The sequence below is a fragment of the Setaria italica genome, chromosome VIII (assembly GCF_000263155.2).
Source record: "Setaria italica strain Yugu1 chromosome VIII, Setaria_italica_v2.0, whole genome shotgun sequence".
In the NCBI taxonomy this organism is placed as follows: Eukaryota; Viridiplantae; Streptophyta; class Magnoliopsida; order Poales; family Poaceae; genus Setaria; species Setaria italica.
The window spans coordinates 35,056,073-35,067,450 of record NC_028457.1 but is presented as its reverse complement, the minus strand read 5'-3'; the positions used below and the strand labels follow the sequence as shown (position 1 = coordinate 35,067,450).

Sequence of the window (11,378 nt, the reverse complement as noted above, 5' to 3'; positions counted from 1 at the left end):
TCATTTTTACTCTGAATGAAGGGGCAAAGGAAGACGGCTATGTGCTGAATGTGGAGCTAGCCCGGAAAGACCTACCTGCTTCGAATAATCAATGCTGTTCTCTTCTCCGAGTACTACCTCAAGATCGCCGGGCACAAGTTCACGGCGTGGTTGCCGTCGACGCAAACTACGTCAACCATTATACCACGGACATCATCGCGATCGCCCCCGGTGAGACTATTGATGCCCTCGTGGTTACCGATGCGCCACCCGGTGGGTACTACATCACAGCCCTTGCCAACCATCGCCAAAGCCCGACCCCCAGATACCAAAGTTCGTCACAAGAGGCACTGTGTGGTACAGCACCGGGCACGTCTCCAGCAATGGCACCACACCTCTAGTGGCACCTGAGATGCCCGACCAGCATGGCACGATGGCCACCTTCTACTTCCATGGTAACTTGACCAGCTTGAACGACACACAACAGCCGCTGGTGCCGGAGCGTGCCGATGAGTCCCTGTTCATTACCGTTGGCCTGGGCTCTATCTGCCGGCGAGGCGAGACCTGCAAGAGAAGTGGGAGTAACGAGGCCATCATTGTCGCGACCATGAACAACGTCTCATTTCAGCTCCCTGACACGAACATGCCACTACTAGAAGCGCACTACTACCACACCGGCGGCATGGACGTGCTGCAAGAGCTTCCCGATAGGCCGCCGATGGTATTCAACTTCACCGACCGGGGCTTGATTCCATGGGGGCCAAAGGAGGGGCAGCTAGAACCTACGTCAAGGGGTAGCTTGGTGCGGCGCTTTCGGCATGGTGCTGTGGTGGATATCGTGTTCCAGGGCACAGCGGTGATGCAGAGCGCCTCCAACCCGATGCACCTGCATGGTCACAACATGTTTGTGCTTGCGCAGGGTGTCGGTAACTATGACGCGGCGAGGGATGTGGCCAAGTACAACCTGGTTGATCCGCCAGTGAGGAATTCCGTGCTCGTCCCGAGGATCGGCTGGGCTGCCATCCGGTTTGTGGCAGACAATCCAGGTGCGTATAGGATTTCCATGTCTAGTAGTACATGTGACATGGTCTTATGCATGTCAAGGTTATGTCTCACTCACAGCATGATAATCCTTTGCCTTGTATTTGTACAGGGGTATGGTTCATGCATTGCCACTATGAGTTCCATTTATCGATGGGCATGGCGGCGATATTCATTGTAGAGGATGGGCTGACAGTGGAAACATGTCTCCCACCACCACCTTTAGAGCTTTTGGCATGTAACCATGGCCATCATGTTGTGCCAAATGAACTCTACCACAAAACTACAGAAACAGAGTTTGCCCACAGAAACAGAGTTTGCCCGCGTCAACGAAGTCTGAATAAAGAAAGTATTATTATGAATTATGAACATTGTTTCAACATGAAATAAGATTCTCGAATAGAGTTTCCAGTGTGCTTCATAGTTAAGAGTGAATCCAGCATGCCTCCCCTTGGTCGGACCAGGCGATCCTCGAGTCCGAATGCCTGATGATGCTGGAAATGTTTTGAGCTCATCTTCCTTGCCGCTCCTTTGTGGCGCATGTTATTCGTGAAGCTCAACTACTGGGAAGGATGGCAGCTGAAGAGCTGAGTTAGTGCATTTAGGAGAAAGCAGAACCAAACCATGCACGAGCTGAGTTAGCATATTTTAGCCACTACATCATGTGAGTGTTGTGTTTCTGAGTATTGAGTCCTTGTCGATCTTCAATGATATACGATCTGTATGAAATAAAGCTCCCTTGCCTCAAACTCTGAGATAGTTCACACTGATGACATATACGCACTCCATATTAATGTTTATAAGTAATGGTAAGGCAAACTGGCGATAGAGTGTAGCTCACGATGAACGAACAATGCAACCAGGTAGTGCATCCAGTTCCAGGCTCCATCCTCAGAAACGGCGTACAAACCACTATAGATCCCCAACAAATATACCAGCTAAAATAAGACTCCATACTAATATTAGCATTAGTATTAGGTCTAACTTATTAAGCTGGTATATTTGTGGTGGATAGACGGTCTAGGGCCACTTGGTACTGGTTGCTGTTACGAGGTGATACTAAGGGGTCCTCCACAGGTGAATTTAAAAGGAAAAATATCCCTTACCAAAATCACATTGATGTGGTAGGTGAAATTGTAAGAAATCTTGACCTGAGAATTGAATCAAATCGCACCAGGCGTGTGCATATTCCGCGCATGGCATTGTCTAGCAATCGTATATGTCACATGGGGATGGTCGCCTCATGAAAACCAGGGTGGGATCACGGGTTCCATTAAATGGAAGTGGGCGTGGCTGCGTATAGCATTGTGTATATATGATCGAGGCTTGATGGCTTTCTTTAATATTTGGCCAGGCATCATAACTCTGGGATTGCAGTGGCTGATCATGCGGCAGTGTTGCTCGTGTGGCTGTGGTTAGTAGGTTCCGCTAGTAATGAAGTTTATTGTATGCAATTGAAATGTATGGATCTATATGTATTTCGTATACGATGATTGGAATGCAGCAATGGCTATATATATTTATGTTCCTTGGATTGCACCAATGATTTTATATGTACCAACGGATCCATATGAGGTTATATTTTTATCATGTGCTACAAAATACAACACTAATATAGAGCATACTCCCTCGATCCCAAAAAACAAGTCATTCTCGGTTTGTCTTAAGTCAAACTTTCCAACTTTGATCAAATTTATAGAGAAAAGTATCAATATTTACGGCATTAAATACGTACATTATAAAAATATATCTCAAGATAAATCTAATGGCACTTATTTCAAACCATAAATATTTGTAGTTTTTTCTATTATCTTGGCAAAACTCAGAAAAATTTGACTTAGGAAAATCCTAAAACGACTTATTTTTTCTGGGACGGCGGGAGTAGTTAATACCTGCTTGATAACCATAAACCAATCTCTTGTACATATGACTAGGGGTGGTAATGGATCATGACCCTCATGCCTCCTTCACAATCCAACTCAGACCTATCTATTTTTAGTTCAAAATCATATAATATTATGACCCGGCTTTTATTGAGCCCGATCCTTAAGTTTTCTAGGCTAAATTAGAGGGCCCTTTTATTACCCCTACATACGACTTGTAAGTCATCAGCTCAACCTGGAACGTACTTGACATAATGGAATACAAGAATGTGTCAACAATTTGCTCACGATATCTAAAGATTGAGTCAAGTTTTGCCTTAAGGAATCGAGACTATCCTGCTGAGAGCCTGTCCGAATCACCCAAATGTATGTTGCGTTTACTTTTCGAGCAAGGCTTTTTTTCCTTTCTCCCACAGCTTACCACCTGTGACAACGATCATGAGCTGGGCTAATTAAATTCCTGCAAATGAAGATCCTTATGTTACTATATCATTAATAACAACTCAATAACCAGGATGGAACATGTCCAAGCTAAGGCTAGCTAAAGTTTAAATTCAAAGATCACTAGTGAATCGTGACCGGCGTTAAGTGTTGCCTGTCAACTCTAATCCATCCCAATGATTAGAACCTCGAACCGAAGACGAACGGGCGTTACTGGGTGCGAACGGGCGTCTCAAACCTCGAACCGAAGACGAACCGTCAGCCAACCAAAATTTGACATGTATGGCGCAAACGTAACCGTTGGCTCATCTGTCCTCCAATGCTCGAGGGTGACATTTTTTGGTAAAGCAATCCTTTGTCGCGGGTTCAGTCCATCAGAGTCGACTCTCGCCCACGAGAGGCTACTGTTGGGATTGCCAAAAAACCGAGCAACCTCGAGCGACGTTCGTAAGATAAAACTTCCTAACCTTGCAAGATTAGGGTCAGCACATAAAACTCATTTAACCTCGCAGCTAGTCTTGAACACAGAGCTTTTCACTCTGTTTTTTACTTAGGATCAGGACTGAGCTAAAGGCCACGAGGTTGGACATTAGCCTCGGTCTCAACGTTGAAGGCATGAGGTTAAAGAGTTCTTTGAGCGCGAAGCTAAGGGTGCAAAGCTGAAGACTCAAGTTGACGCGGAGAAGAAGTTATGAGGTTAAGGACACAAAGGCGTGAGAAGCGCCACTACATGAAGGCATGAGAATTGTGACTACATGAAGGCATAAGAAACGTGACTACATATGAGAGTTCAATTTGTATACGTTATCCCAAAGATCTTTATGTACGGCATATCCTATTAATATAGTAGATGATGAAGGACATTTACGTATCTAAAATGATCTCCAGATCACTATTAAAAGGGAGGTCTACCCCGTTGTAAAGGGGGACCGATGGTGTAGAATAGGTATATGTCTTCGAATTGATAAAAGGTCAGTTTTCCAGTAGTGGGAGCGGCGTTGGCCAGACTAAAGTTTATTAGCTAACTATTTTGATTAGAGGGCTGAAGTAGGATTGGGGCTGGATTTCGATCCGTTACCAGGCCTACATGCACCACGAGCCAAAGGGCTCAGCTCATATATAAGCAATTGACTGAAAGTGACTGTTCGTTGGTAGCTTCTGAATTATTGGTCCTATGTACATGCACCACGCGCAACATAAGGAAAAAAAGTGTTCACCATGTGCGGCACTGGATAATTTAGCTAGCGATAACAGTGTCCCAATGGCCTACATGTCTCTACTGTCTATAACATAGCCGTGTCTACTTGCCGGGTGCGCGAGAACCACGAGGGCACGACCAGTGGCCGTGCATTGCTAGAAAGAGCGAACTCAGTATTATTTGACACTAGCAAAACTAAGGGGGTGTTTGGATCCTGGAGCTACAGTTTAGTCCGTGTCACATCGAATATTCGGAGGTTAATTAAGATAATTAAATATGAGTTAATTATAAAACTAATTACATAGATGAAGACTAAATGGATATTAAGCCTAATTAATCCATCATTAGCAAATGGTTGCTGTAGCAGCACATTGTCAAATCATGGACTAATTAGGCTTAATCGATTCGTCTCGCCGTTTAGCCTCCATTTGTACAATGGGTATTGTAAATAGTTTATATTTAATACTCCTAATTAGTATCTAAACATTCGATGTGATAGGCGCTAAAGTTTAGCCCGGAATCCAAAGACCCCCTAATCATTCCATTTCCAACCATACCCTTACATGAACCGAAATCATTCCATTTTCACTTACGGCAGACACAGAGTGTAATGGAGCTGTATAGGTGCAGGAGGGCGATCCCATCTAGACTTTAATTTGGCCATGGTGGAAGTAGGACACACTATCTCTAGCACCATCAATGCTGCACCTATTGACTGTGATCTGACACCTAACCGGACAGTTGGTTATGGGAGCCCTGGCAGTGGAGAATGGTACACCACGACTTCTTGAGTTCTTGAAGCACAACTATCAATTAATCCATCATTAGCATATGGTTACTGTAGCATCATATTGTCAAATTATAGACTAATTAGGCTTAATAGATTCATCTCGCAAATTAGTCTCCAACGGTGAAATTTGTTTTGTAATTAGTCTATATTTAATACTCCTAATTAGTATCTAAACATTCGATATGACAGGAATTTTAGGAGCTCCTAAAGAACCAGGCCTTCTTACAGTCAGAAATATGTAGGGACTCGAGTGCACACAGGTCTCCCGACACAGAGCAAGCTTCTCACAGCTGCAAATACTATTTATGTTTCAGGGACGGTGGTAGATTTGGAAGTGTTACCAGGCTATCACATCTTCTTATTTCTAGATCTACGAGGCATGGACGACGAATAATTGGAGACGGCGATTGCTCTAGGGTACCAGTGGTGGATGCAGGGTCGCGGCAATGTTCCAGCGATTGCTCCTCCTTTCCCCATATGAATAGTATAAATAGATCTGATAGATAGGGGAAGAATGAAGAGCTGTGCCATGCTTTCATGATTCAATATAAATATCATGTTTAGATGTGGCAGGACTTGATCTGTTGTTTGTCTAGGTTCGCCACCTTTTGCTTGTGTGGGCCCTATTAGCTTGTTGCAGGACTCAATCCACATGTTCTTCAAAGATACCAAGCTTTGGAACACTTCTTCTGGCCATTAGATGAGCACATCACAGTTTTCAATGTTCAAACCATTTCCAGACCCCAGGTGTTAGCTGTGACTGGCTTGATACGAAGAAAAAGTTGCAGCCAGATATGCTCAGTTGTGATAGAGGTGCCCCTTCTGTGCCACCCAAAGATAGTTCCAGTTTCTGTGATGATCGAATCCCAATTATAATCTATCTGAGGCAGTGCTTCTGTGTCACAGACACACAGCATTAGCTCAGAAATTGAAGACATGTGCCTTGATTTAACTATTCCTAAGGAGAGCAGCGCCTTGCCTTCAGACAGCCTTACAACCTTGAGCTTTGGTGCTTCAGGTAGGCTAGTCAACTTTGGACAGTTTTTTATATCAACCTCCTCAAGCACAGGAAAGGTTAATTCATCTTCTTTTCCTTCTGTTGCAACCCATCCCTTCGAGCTCTCCAAATCATGTAACCGGAGTTGCTTCAGTGCTGGAAATGGCGTTGACACCATATGGCTGCATATACTTCGCAATTTGTCTAACTTTTCCAAATACAGAATGTCAAGGGCTTTGAAATGGCAGAATTGAGGAAATTCCTCACACAGCATAAAACCAAGCAAATGGAGCTCAGTCAAGTGCTGCAACAGACTAAGATCTGTTATCCATGACGGTAAATTGGTGCCTTTGTAGGACTTTATGCTTAAATTTGCATCCATTGGTATAGAGGTGTAGGAGGTTTGCCATATACTTCATACCCTTTAGAAGTTGACGAAGGTTTATGCAATGTTAGAGTCTGCAGAATTAGCCTCAGCTCTCGGTCATGAGTGGCTCGGGCTCGAGAATGAAGATGTTGTGTTTTATAGGATAAGCATTTAGTTCGATTACTAATTGATGAATATTAGTCTCTGGCTGATGTTACCAACCGGTACTAAATTAAATGTGCACAAGATTTCCTCAGACGGCGATGACCTTACAACCGGGACTAAGAGCCCTCATCGGTTTAGGCTGTTGGACCTAGGACTAATGTCTCTTTGATCCTGGGTCCAATTTTATCCGAAACTTTTATCCAAGGATCAACGGTCAGTTCTCTAGTGGTGACTGTGGCTGCCCTTAGACCTCCAGCCTACGAGCCTCACACATATAACCATCATATTAGTAGGAAGGAATATCCGATCCAAGCAAAAAAAGCTCTACTTGCGGGGCTAAGACAGCCTCAGATTTTTGTGACGATGCACATTGGCGTGCTGTGACCTGTGCCTGGACATCTCGCACCATGGGTGCCACCCAGCAGCGTGCATGAACTGCATCAAGTTGCACAGCCGTAGGTAGCATCCATGAGCTGCCCGTCTACGGATCTGGTGGTGATGCAGAAAAGAAAAAAAAATGGTAGCATACTGTTCTTGCTGTCCGTCGGTAGCATCCATGAGCTGCCCGTCTACCGGTGCGCCGACCAACTACTGCCAGCGCCGCTTTCACTACATGCAGCTCATCTGAGAGAAAAGCTTGCCAATTAATCGGCTCGCGTTCCTGCGTCTGCTGCAGTTTAATAAAAAGGATGATGATTCGATAGGATTCTCTCATAAAATCCTGTCTGATCTGATCCGGTGGTGATCCAGAAAAGAAAAAAAATGGTAGCGTAGCAGAGAATTGGCTTTCGATGCGCCCCCTTTTATCCCGGTTTAAAGTTGGCCCGGGACAAAAGGTTCACCAACCGGGACTAAAGCTCGGTTACTGGTGGGGGGCTCACCAACCGGGACCTTTTATCCCGGTTGCAAAGGCTAGTGTGAAAAAAAGATCCTGAGAGGCATTTTATCCCGGTTTGAAACAGGGTCGAGAGCCTTTTATCACGGTTTGTAATACCAATCGGGATAAAAGGGGGTCATTTATCCCGGTTAGTGTTTCAAACTGGGATAAAAGGGTCGATGGCAAGGGATCTGTTCCACCATTCTTCAATGTCCTCTTCATTCCTTGCCTGCATTGTTGCATCAGCGCCTGTCCAATTGACAACCAGGAGCCATAATTCTTTTGCATAGGGGCATTGGAGGCATAGATGAGACGCTGTTTCTGGAACTTGATCACATAGAGCACTCTGCGCCTCTTTTTCATGGTGCAAGTGTGCAACTCTGTTTTTTTTTCTTATTGTTTTCCACGTCACATTATATTCAATTGAAAAAATTAGCCAAACTGATGCTAATCAGCGTGGCTATGAGAATGAGGTGCTACTCACATTCAGCTGCCTGCAGTGTGTGCTGATCCTTGTCTACTTCCACTACATAGAAGATCAGTATGGACCAACTCATCAACATAAATTTGACAACTTCCAACGACAAAGGACATGATCCAAGTTAGGGATTTGGTTCCGACGTATAAAGTACATTTGGACTTTACAATTGAACATATGCATAAAACACTCATCGAAACAATCCAAAGCAAGTAAAAGTTTTTTTTTATGAACTAGATTGTAAATTTAAAGATTGGATTGTCATCATTCATCAGTTTGTCAATTGTAACATCTCAAGAATCAGCAACATTGTCGAGTTCTAGTTGGCATGTATTTAGGATTTTTGGAAGGGAGAGACGTGAGGCCTAGTTTGGACTATTCCAGACAAAGCACAAACAAAAACGCAGAGGGGTAAAGGAGTGTACTAGTGCTCTGTTTTATCTTGGATAAAGAGTGCTACGTTTGGGATGAACTGATTCCCTTTTCTTTTGAGAAAGGAAGTACTCTGTTGTTCATATAACCTTGTTCCAAATGTCTCCCTCCTAAAAAAATACATATGTAGCAAGTTTTTATCAGCGATCAGTCTGAAGTGAAGGAGCATCTATCCTGCTTGACGGCAATGCTGAATGGATCCAGGCTCTATATATTCAAATTCACTGGAGGCAGATGATCATGGCCTCTGTTTCGCAAATCACAACATATGTAGACATGTTCATATATACTGCCTTATCTGCACCCCAATGCTGCCGGGCCACCTTATAATGTGGCAGGGGCTACTGTTACTTGCTCTTCAGGGTCTATTCACTTGTTCTTTATGTTACTCGAGCTTTGTTTCTCCAAACCCAAATTGTATACCGTGAGAACTAACTCCTCCATCCTAAATTGTAGGTCATTTTAACTTTTTCTACGTATACGTAGCTTTTGCTATGTATCTAGATTTACATTATGTCTAAATACATTGCAAAGACTATTGAGTTTAAAACAGAAGTAGTAGTATAGAGCTGTGGGAGCAGGAGGCATCACCGGAAATCTTGTTAGAGGCCGGAAATATACAGGTGCATGCGGCCTGTCCATCCTGTCTGCGTCGGCTCCATAGGGAGCTGGATCTTCACGATACGGCCACAAAACATCTTCTGTTAGGATAGTGTTTAACCTCTGTTGTTGCCTATTTTTCCAAGGGCTACGTCTCTACCTACCTTCTTGTTGACATCTATGTGTGTGTGTGTGTTAGAAATGTAAAGCGAGCCGCACGTTCCGTAAGTGTGGCCAGCGGGACACTGCTGGGAGAACGACAAGACGATAGGATTCTGGACGGTGTGTTAAAAGGGACCTACTTAGACTACTAAGGTGGAACTAATTCCACCATAACACAACACATGGGTCACACTAATGGACCGGGTAAATAACCTATTAATTGGTCTACCAATGCTGCAAGTCAATTTATCATTAGATGTTCCAATCCCTGGAAGTTAATTTTTGTCAATACCATTCGGCTGCACAGTACATATGGCATAAACAATGACCATATATGCCTTTTTTTTTATCTATGACAGTTCTGGTACTTTGCAGTTACACTTGTTTTACTCTGCATTTAGGTCTGCTTTACTACCGCACCTTCCTACCATAAGAACACATCATATATTCCGATCTTCTCTAGACGTAATAATGTATCTTTCTGGGAGCTATGATGCCATTACATTCATTTTAACGCAAGAAAACTACCAAATGCTAGTCTGAAGTTCGAGAGCATAAAAAGCGCCCATGAGCATGGAAACAGTGAAGCATGTGACTCAACTCCTAAAAGTCACAGTTGATCCATTCATATGCAGTTATGCACTGACTGGCAGAGATAGAGAACAATAGGCTAATAAACTTGCTACCTTAATACAAATATCCTCAAATTGACCGCAACTAACAGTGAGTTAAAAATTAAAGACCACTGCTCGTCTGACACGTCTATCACTATACAATTGCTCGTCCCTAGCTAGTACATAAATCAGTTGGCACTATTTATTCAGATTTTCAGTTCATACAACTTATGACTATCAATGCATTGCTAAAAATTACATGAAGACATGGTAACAATAGGCTACATTATATATCGAGAGCCAAGTCCCCATACCCTTGCTAGCATGGGTAAGCAAGCAGTGATGAGCGTAGATGAGTGAGATTGAGAGGCATCGGGAAAACCTCGTTCGAAACAAATGAAAATGCTTGATTGGGGTTCCACAGATAAGCTGCTGGTGATCATCAAATGCTTCCTCTGCCTCTTTGGTGGCACAACCGTTTAAGCACACTTAATGCTTCTCCTAGACCACCGCTTCATGGTCTACGCAGCTAAGCCTTTCGCAACTGCAACGGTGGTTTGCAGCGGCCTGCACTTCCATTACAGGCATAGTAGCATGTTCTGAAACATTCAGAGACACTGGACTCCTCTACACCGTTACTTTGATATCACCCTTGACAACTTATTATTGTGATTTACTGTTTAGTTCGTATTTGCTAGAGGTGATAAGCTAGATTTTCAATGTAGCATGCATCCGGTCAAAACTTTGATGTAACTTGACGGTATCTGATTTTTCAAATTATTCAATCTAACATCCTGTCAAAATGTGCCATGAGAATTGGCTAGGATGAACATGGAAGTAATATGGAAGTGAAGCGCATGAGGTTCCGATACCTACAGCTGCAAGAGAACGAGGCTATCGTGATGAGAAGTCGTTGATTGGCTGGGTTACAAAATCATGATTGGATTTGTGTAAATTGATCAGTTCGTCGAATGTCACATTTCAAGACTCAGCTACCTAGCAAGAATATACTCTGTTTGCATGGAAAACCATGAGGTTTGTTCTGTTCTGAATCTCCCTCCGGAATTGTTCCTCCAAACTCCAAAGAGACTGCTGCTAGTGGTACACTCTGGCAAGAAACATAGCTGTAGGAATGCGCGGCGTTAGGGGAAATCCTTTGAGATAGTGTCTAGCAACTGGGACAAACACTACACCGATGCAACATTAGTTTGAGCAGTTACGTTGCTCAGCATTGAGGTCAAGATGATTACTGAACATGGAATTTCAACATTATCTCTAGCTCATCGCGGCATGGCGCTACTACCAATCAAGATACATCATTGCAAAAATGTCTTGATGCAGAATGCATGCATGG

At 43.6% G+C, this 11,378-nt stretch overlaps 1 pseudogene; it reads left to right on the top strand.

Moving 5' to 3' along the window:
* LOC101784421 overlaps positions 1–6,663 on the top strand; it is an 8,991-nt pseudogene extending 2,328 nt beyond the window's left edge.
* The last annotated feature ends 4,715 nt before the right edge of the window (positions 6,664–11,378 follow it).